This window comes from Rutidosis leptorrhynchoides, chromosome 8, assembly GCF_046630445.1.
Source record: "Rutidosis leptorrhynchoides isolate AG116_Rl617_1_P2 chromosome 8, CSIRO_AGI_Rlap_v1, whole genome shotgun sequence".
Classification (NCBI taxonomy): Eukaryota; Viridiplantae; Streptophyta; class Magnoliopsida; order Asterales; family Asteraceae; genus Rutidosis; species Rutidosis leptorrhynchoides.
Window position 1 is genome coordinate 181699045 of NC_092340.1, and position 8519 is coordinate 181707563.

Here is an 8519-nt window from a genome sequence, read left to right on the forward strand (position 1 = left end):
GAATTGCAAATTGAACATATGCATAATGGTTTACTTGTACATCAAACAAACTATACCGAAAAGATTTTAAAACATTTTTAAAGACAAAACCATTGGTTGATATATCACTCAATATTGACACTGATCCATTTCATCCCCGTAAAGATCATGAAGATCTTTACGGATCAGAAGTTTCATATCTTAGTGCAATTGGGGTTATTATGTATTTTACAAATTGTACAAGACCTGACATTTCTTTTGCAGTTAATTTGTTGACAAGGTTCAGCTCAACCCCTACAAAAAGACATTGAAATGGGATCAAGCAGATATTTTGATACCCTTGAGGAACTGCCGATTTAAAATTATTTTATTCTAACGCTTCAAAACAAGATTTGGTTGATTATGTATATGCAGGTCATTCATCAAATCCTCATAAACATAAATCTCAAACTCGATATGTATTTCTAAATGGAGGTACCACAAAATCATGGCGTTCTTAAAACAAACACTTGTTGCAACATCATCAAATCATGACGAAGTGATTGCATTATATGAAACTACTCGAAAATGTGTTTGGTTGATATCAATGACAAAAATCATTATTGATTCTTGTGGACTATAACGCTGTAAAAGACCATCTTCACCGACAACTATATATAAAGATAATGCAGCTTGCATAATACAAATGAAAGAAGAGTATCAAAAGTGACAGAACAAAATATAAATGCTGACGAGGCGCCAAAGCCATAGACGGTCTTAACGGTCATAAGTTTGATGGAAAAGAATGGTATGTTGTTAAGGCTCAGAAAAGACTAAAAGGGAACAGGAATTGAAACAAGAGTTTGAGCAAACCATGAAGGAGACTGTAGACAAATCACAAAGGCTAAACTTGTACATAAAAGATTTAGATGATACAGTTTCAGATGAAAACCTCAAATTCTTCTTATATACTCAAGATCTAGTAAGAGACAACCAGACTAAAATGAGATACGTTCAATCAACAACTCTGCTGATCTTTATACCAAAGCACTGTCAACCGCTGTTTTCAGAACACACGTTCACAATATTGGCATAAGGCAAGTTCAAAAGATGCGACGACTCAGCGGCGACGACTCAGCGATATCTACTTAAGGAGGAGTCAACTCTATACTGCACTCTTTTTCCTTTGACTAAAATTTTTATCCCACTAAATTTTTCTTTAGCAAGGTTTTTAACGAAGCAGTACTAGTTGCTCTATAATGAATTAAAATTGTTATCCAACGGGAAGTGTTATAAAATGTCAAAAGTGACTGCCAATTTTCCACATAAATCCAAAAGTTGTTGCATCTCGTGAAGAACTTTATATTTTATTATTATTTCACCTACCATGTACAGTAAATTATTGTACTATAAATATAAAAGGATGTAAACTTACAGAAATACCACTTTCAATATATTTCATATACATATTCTCTCTTTCTATTCTATAATTAGAAACTATATTACTAAAAGGTAGTTATAAACTCCTAAATTATAATAAAAGTTTAGTTTTAAGATTTAAGCATGGTTTACCGAATGGGTTGGATGAGCAATATGGGTGGTGTGCAGATAATGTCGAATATCTAGATCTTCTTTTGTTACATTGAACATGGTCAGTTGGCGATCATGTTTTGAAGTTTAATTGTCCTGGCTACTATATGGGCGATTTAGAGTGCTAGGAATGACGCTTTGATTGTCGAGATATATATGTGTTGGGCCGGAGTAATTAAGCATATAGTTCAGAGTATTCTAGTTCAGAGTATTCTAATAGGTAGTTATTTCAAAGATATGTGATATCCGTCAATTCTATAATTCTGGTTGATGTTGTGTCGAAAGCTACTGTTTATGGCTGCTACTACATAGATTGACGTGTTCTGGTATAGTATTTGTTTAGCCTTCAATGTTTGTAATGGTAATGCACAGTACTGGACAAGGTCTCTTGTAGTCCATTTTACTTTCTTGATGTACTCTACAAATTTCACTTATTTGTGAAAATTGATTTATATTTAATTCCAAGTTTTTTGCCACACACAAAAAAAAAAAAAAAAAGAATTAAAGCCCAGTTTATGCTTGCTATATCATAAATTAAATATGCCGGATTCATTCATCACAAGTTCAGAGTTCGAAGTTCGGAGTTCGGACAACATTGTATTCCAGTATTTGGTTCGTGATCTTATAATTAAATGCAATTTGTGGTCTTGGAGTTCAAACTCGGTTTGTGAGTCAACTAATATCGAGCCAACAACCTTACCAGAGTCGTGCAGTGACGACTGTGTAACGAATTCATCTCAAAAAAAAAACCCAATCCCTGGAGCTTGGTTAATAGAGCCAAATGTTCATTATTATACACTTTTATAAAACTTCTATTCAATTTATTCACTGATTATCTGAATCCCGCGAATTCACGAATTCGGGGGTTATAAAGTAATAATTTATAAACTAATAGTGTAACATTTAAAAGTTATTTTGTAAAAGTGATTCAGACATCCAAGGAAGGAATAGAGCAGCATCAACTCTCAAGCCTGGCGAAGGCGAAAGTTCTTAGGCGGCCACTGCGAATGTCTCTGAGAAACAAGCCTTTCCTTTATCATCATTAAGAAAACATTAATCTTTTAGACTCGTATTACATTTGTATTAGTATGTTAATTAATAATTAATAAATCTTACAATATTTATATATTTATAACATTCTAAAATAAAAATAGATTAAAATTAAAATAATGCCTCAGACATCCAAGGAAGGATAAAACAGCACAATCTCTCAAGCCCGGCGAAAGGCGAAAGATCTTAGTCGGCCACTGCGAATGTCTCTGAGAAACAAGCCTTACAAATTATCATCATCGGCAACTTTTTAATTTTATTTTTTATTTAAAAAAATAAAATAAAAAATTTATATTTGCTCTCAGAAAAAGGCCAGGTTTTTCCACATGAGAAACGTCCATGTATTGATGAACATAAACCGGATTTAGTCCAAAAGTTAAACAGCTTTCACTCTTCAAGTATCGTTAAAAACACATCAAAAAGTGAATTCAGAACTTTTTAGAATAAATCCAATCGCGTTCAAACACATTTATTTTCTGTTCGGTGTGGTTAAAGCAAAATGAATCATCACTGAGCAAAAATATAAAAATTGTATCATAAATTATAATAACAAATTGTTGAACCTACGAGAAAAAGCAAAAATCCACAGAATAAATAAGGAACCTGCACGTCCATGAGGTTCTGATTTTAATTCTTAATTTTGCATCGTATTTTGCATTTGAATTCCGGATCTGCTATTGAAAAAGCAGAGGGAATTATCGTTGATGCCGTCTAAATAATAAGATCTTAGTTAGAATCGAAAATCATGAAATTAAAGATAACAAAAAATCATAAATAACTATCGATTGAGATACATCGTCATCGGTAAGATATGTGGTTGGTTGAGATTTGCAGTTTGAGAAAGAGGGATTATAAGGAGGAGGAGGAGGAGGAGGAGGCATGATTAGGGTTTAGGTTGGGTTCAAATCACTAAGCCCATTAAAGGCCCAAAATTGTTCACTCGAGTTTTCACCGACTTCTAATGTGATCTTTTGGATTTGGGTCATTTTTAGCTGATTTTTTTCCTTCAATAAAGTTTGTTTTTCTTTTTTTCTTTAGTAAATGTTGTACTCTATTGTTCGGTAGTCTGTTTTTCTAGTTTGAGCCTTTCCGCTCCACGGTTTTAATTCTGTTGGCCTCTTTCATCTTTCGACGAAATAGCCTTTAGTTATATAGTTTTCGTTTTTTTCCCCCAAAAAAAAAAAAAAAATTTTGTACTCTTTATGTCTCATATTTATCGTCTATTATTCTATTTTGGCATGTTTCAAATTAATTATCTACTTTCATATATGAAAAAATAATAATGTGATAAATATCTTTTATGCCTCAATTTTATTCATGTGGGACAAAAATATTAGTAAAATTTAAGGGGTGATATTGGAAATTTAACAAAAAAATACATGTAACATGTACTTTTTTTTAAACTGTGTGTTTTTTGTCTAAGGACAATAAATTTGGAACGAAAGAAGTATTATTTTTCATTGTAAATGTCGAATTCTTTTAAACCATACATTCTGATATATGATAATGGTTGGAAAAATTAGTTTTCAAGTGTATTTTTCTCAAACTTTGAACCTAAATGTATATAAGATATATAGGAGTAATATTTTTTATGATTACGTAGCTCTTGACAAGGGTTTCGCAAAGGTATATTATGTGTCCAAAGTTATGTATTAAATAAGATATTGTGTTTTAAAGTGAAGTATTTGATGCTATATTAAAGTAATAAAAGTGAGTTGGTTTAACCTATGACTCGTCAGAGACTGAGTTTGACTCATGACCTGTCGTTTTGACCAAGTTCCTTTAATGATTAAAATCCCTGATTTTAAGGCATCATTACTATCAGTGATGCTAATCACTTACATTTGAGTTTCATTATTTATGGTATTGATCATGTCATTCAATACATTAGTTGTAATTTTGATGTATAAATAAACACCATCTTCTTAATAGACACACCCACAACAAAAGAAAAACACATTGGTGTAGAGATATTGATCGGTGTCGAAGGGCCGGTCAAAAATGAACTAATTACTCTAGGCTAGCTAGGGTAAGTATGATTCGTTTCACGAAAAATAGTGGTTAATAGCAAGCAATTTTCAGATTTGGTTGTTTGTGATTAACTAAGATTAACTAAAGTAACGACTAAATTAACAATTACTAAGCAAAACGCAAACTTTGAATGATTAAGAGCATAAACAATGTGCTAAATGAAAAGGTTGTAAATAATTGGATTAAAGCCTTTATTCCTTTACAATCCCAATTATGCATGCACTAGTTCAACGAGTCTTTATGCTATCAAATTATCAACTAAACCTCATAGACAAGATTTCTTCAGTTTTACTATATATGATTATCTTGGGCACATACAATGTTACCTACACACGTTGTCTTTATCCCTATACTAAATTATAACTAGGTTGGATTAAGCACAATATGTCAAATTATAATCACTTGTCTTGCAACAATCAATAAACTTAAACTTGCATTAATTGATAATTCAAAAGATTCAATGAAGTCATAAATCAAAAGACATAAGGATTACAATATCAAGAATCATATAAATATATGAAGAACTAAGCATACAATAATTGTTCATGCAAGGAATAAAGTAAAAGAGACTAGCCACTCATGTTGGTGATGATGAACATGATGATTTGATGAAGAATCTTGAGCAGCGTGGCTTGAATCCTTGAACTTGGAATGATTATGATGATGTTTGTGGTGTTTTTGGCTCTTAATACTGATGGAAAAGATATATAATTCGTAGCTGATAGTGCTCCAAATGAACATATATTTAGGCACAATATCCTTCCAATATGTAAAGCTCTTAGTTACTATTGTTCTATTTTTATGTAATAATCGTTTAAATAAATAAGTGCGAAGACAAAAGAAGAAAACGAAGATTTGAAGACGCAAACGTCCAAAAAGCTCAAATGTATAAGATACAATCCAAGTGGTTCAATTTATTGATGAGAAACGTTTAAAAATTATAAGAGTACAAGTCGCGAAACGCAAAGTACAAGATATCTAAGCATACAAAAAGACGTTCGAAAATCCGAAACCGAGACATAAACCGAGTATCAACGTACGAGTCAACGGAGCTAAAATTACAAGTCAACTATGCACAAAAATATAATATAATATATATATATATATATATAATTACATAATATTATATATATATATATATATATATATATATATATATATATATATATATATATATATATATATATATATATATATATATATATATATATTATAAAAATCAGCAGCCCACGTTTTGAATTCAAATGGTGAGCTGGAACTGAAAACTCCACGATCGCGGAGCTGCAAAGGGTAAAACCTCCACGATCGCGGAGCACACCAGGACTCAAATTTGCCTATAAATACTCCAGCCTTCTACTCGATCAACCTACACCATATCTGTAACACCCCGTCAAATAAAATCCCTTTAACGGAATGTTAACGTTGGTCCCAGTGCTTGGCTTGACTTCTACGTAACAGCAATATTCTACAGCGGAAGCAATTAATACCTGAGAATAACAACACGCAAAAATAGGTCAACAAATAATGTTGGTGAGTCTACAGGTTTAAAATAATGTAACAGTATCTGAAAAACAGTTATCAGAAAAATAGTTTAGTTTCCTTGACCACGAGATTCTATCGTTTGCATAAACCGAGCACCTGAATACTAGCAATGACCCGAGTATAGAAGCCACTGTACCCGCCTTACCTCGTAAAATGTTATACACTTGTTCAAATGTATTTAATGTTCAAAGTAAATGCACCACAGTTTTATAGCGGGTGAGGTTGTCAACCTAACGGATCCGTCCATCTAAATTGTGCTCACACCGATGGTATTAAAAGTATTCAAGCTAGAGGCTTTTTGAACAAACTCATTATGCATATGTGTAGTACTCATGTCAATACAAAAGTATTTGAAAATGTAAATATAACAGCGTGTATTCTCATCCCTGAAAGCATGTAAAAAGCGGGACTGTAGACTCACCTTTGAAATTAGCTCGGATTGAAAAGTGAACAATTAACTTGTACGGTTTATAGCCGATTAATGCAACCTAAGTGTACGTTGTCTTATTGCTAGACTAGACGCGTTTCAAAGTAAAAGTCAACTATATCATGCAAGTCAAACAAAGTCAACCGAAGTCAAAACCGAAAGTCAAACTTGGTCAAAGTAGTCAACTAAAGTCCACATCAGTAGGTTCATGTCAAATATTGTTCAACATGTAAAACCTAAGTCAAACAATACATTTTAGGTCATGAATGATCATTTTCACAATTTCAGTTTATCGTTATGCACAAAGTTCATGAACACGTAGCATACTTAGCACATTATCTCATAGTACAAAATTCAAGTAAACATGACAAACTCCAGATAATAAATATACTTAAAATAAATTCCAAAAAGTCCAGCCAGGGACTCATACGACAATTAAAAGTCAGGAATCAGAAGGGATACATTTGGCGTTTGCCAAGTCAGTTTCTGACCGTGCACTGATTTCATTTTGGCTATAACCAGAGTTAGGAACATGCAATTGATACAAGACCAGTGGCTATAGTTCAAAGACAAATCAAAGTAACACATATCAAAAATATAGAAACTTTTGTTTAGCCAATTTGTACAATTTATTCGTGCAAGTTGAACATTCAGTTTTCAGCTCAAATCAGAATTTACATAAAGTACGGCTCTATCGTGCCCAATGCATAAGGTTTCAGAGATTTACATAAACTAACAATAAGTCACATATCATGTTAAGTTTCATTTTCTAGAAGAATACATGCTCATGCAACATACAAAATCCACGGATTACAAAACCGTGTGCAATTTACAGATTCGATTCTCATTTAGTTAGTCACATTCGCACGCGATTATCCGGAGATCTAGATATAATTAGCCTATGATATCTACATGAAAGATGAATTAATTTTTGTCTACTTTTCAAATATGCAAAGCTTCAATCACATAAGTTAACACATTTTATCATACAAGGTTATTTTCATGCAAGTGATGTATAAAACTACTTTTACATTAATTCAAGCATATCTCGGGTTATACATAAGCAAACGACATGATATCCTAGTCTAAATTGAGTGTTTTTAAATTATATTTCCAGTGGTTAAAGTCTCACCTGCCAATTCATTGTCTATCAATACCATATTTCTGATCAAGCAACAAAAACACAACGATAATTCAAATCGACATAACTTAATCATACGGAAACGAAATCAAGCGAATCCAAAGCCTAAACTCAATAGTTTTTCGCAAGAAATCTGATTATAATATAATAATTAACATTTGAAAAACTTAATTTTTCTGATCAAACAAAAACAAATTCGTTTTTAAACCCTGGCGCATCAAACAATCAAAATAACGATAACGATTAATACGTACGCGTATAGACTTGAGCAATTGACAACATAACTATGAAAATCTTATAAAAATCAGATTTTAAGAATTAGGGTTTATGTAATTATACCTTAGATCGCTAAATTAAATACACCAACGCGTAGAGGAGATCGAGAATTGCAACGTTTGTTCTTGAGGTTTAATCAAAAATTGAGTTTGAGTGTGTGTGTGTGTGTGTGTGTGAATGGCGACAGCAGCAAGGAGAGGGAGAGGATCGACTGGTGCAGCTTTTTTTGTGAGGGTTTATCTAATTTAGGTTTAACCCTCTAATTTATACCAAGCCCTAAATCCACAATTAACACATAAGTCCCTAAAGTTACAAAAATTAAAATAAAAGGGGGTGGGGAGGGGGTTTCGGTCGTGGCCCACTTGGGATGGGTTCCCGGGCTTTCGTTTTGCAATTCTGTGTAATCGTGGTCCGTTTTAAGTGTCGTTTAGTCGTACCGAAGGCCCGGAACGCTAACCCGATCGTTAAACGCAACCAATCGTTTAATTTATTAAAAACCCAATA

At 32.6% G+C, this 8519-nt stretch overlaps 2 non-coding genes across 2 annotated transcripts; both read right to left on the reverse strand.

Annotated features, from left to right (window-relative positions):
- Nucleotides 1-2472: 2472 nt before the first annotated feature.
- LOC139865240 (small nucleolar RNA SNORD14) lies at nt 2473-2593 on the reverse strand. Its single transcript, XR_011764761.1, has one exon. It is a non-coding gene; the product is annotated as a small nucleolar RNA SNORD14 (small nucleolar RNA).
- A 125-nt stretch (nt 2594-2718) lies between these two features.
- LOC139865239 (small nucleolar RNA SNORD14) lies at nt 2719-2843 on the reverse strand. Its single transcript, XR_011764760.1, has one exon. It is a non-coding gene; the product is annotated as a small nucleolar RNA SNORD14 (small nucleolar RNA).
- Between the last annotated feature and the right edge of the window lie 5676 nt (nt 2844-8519).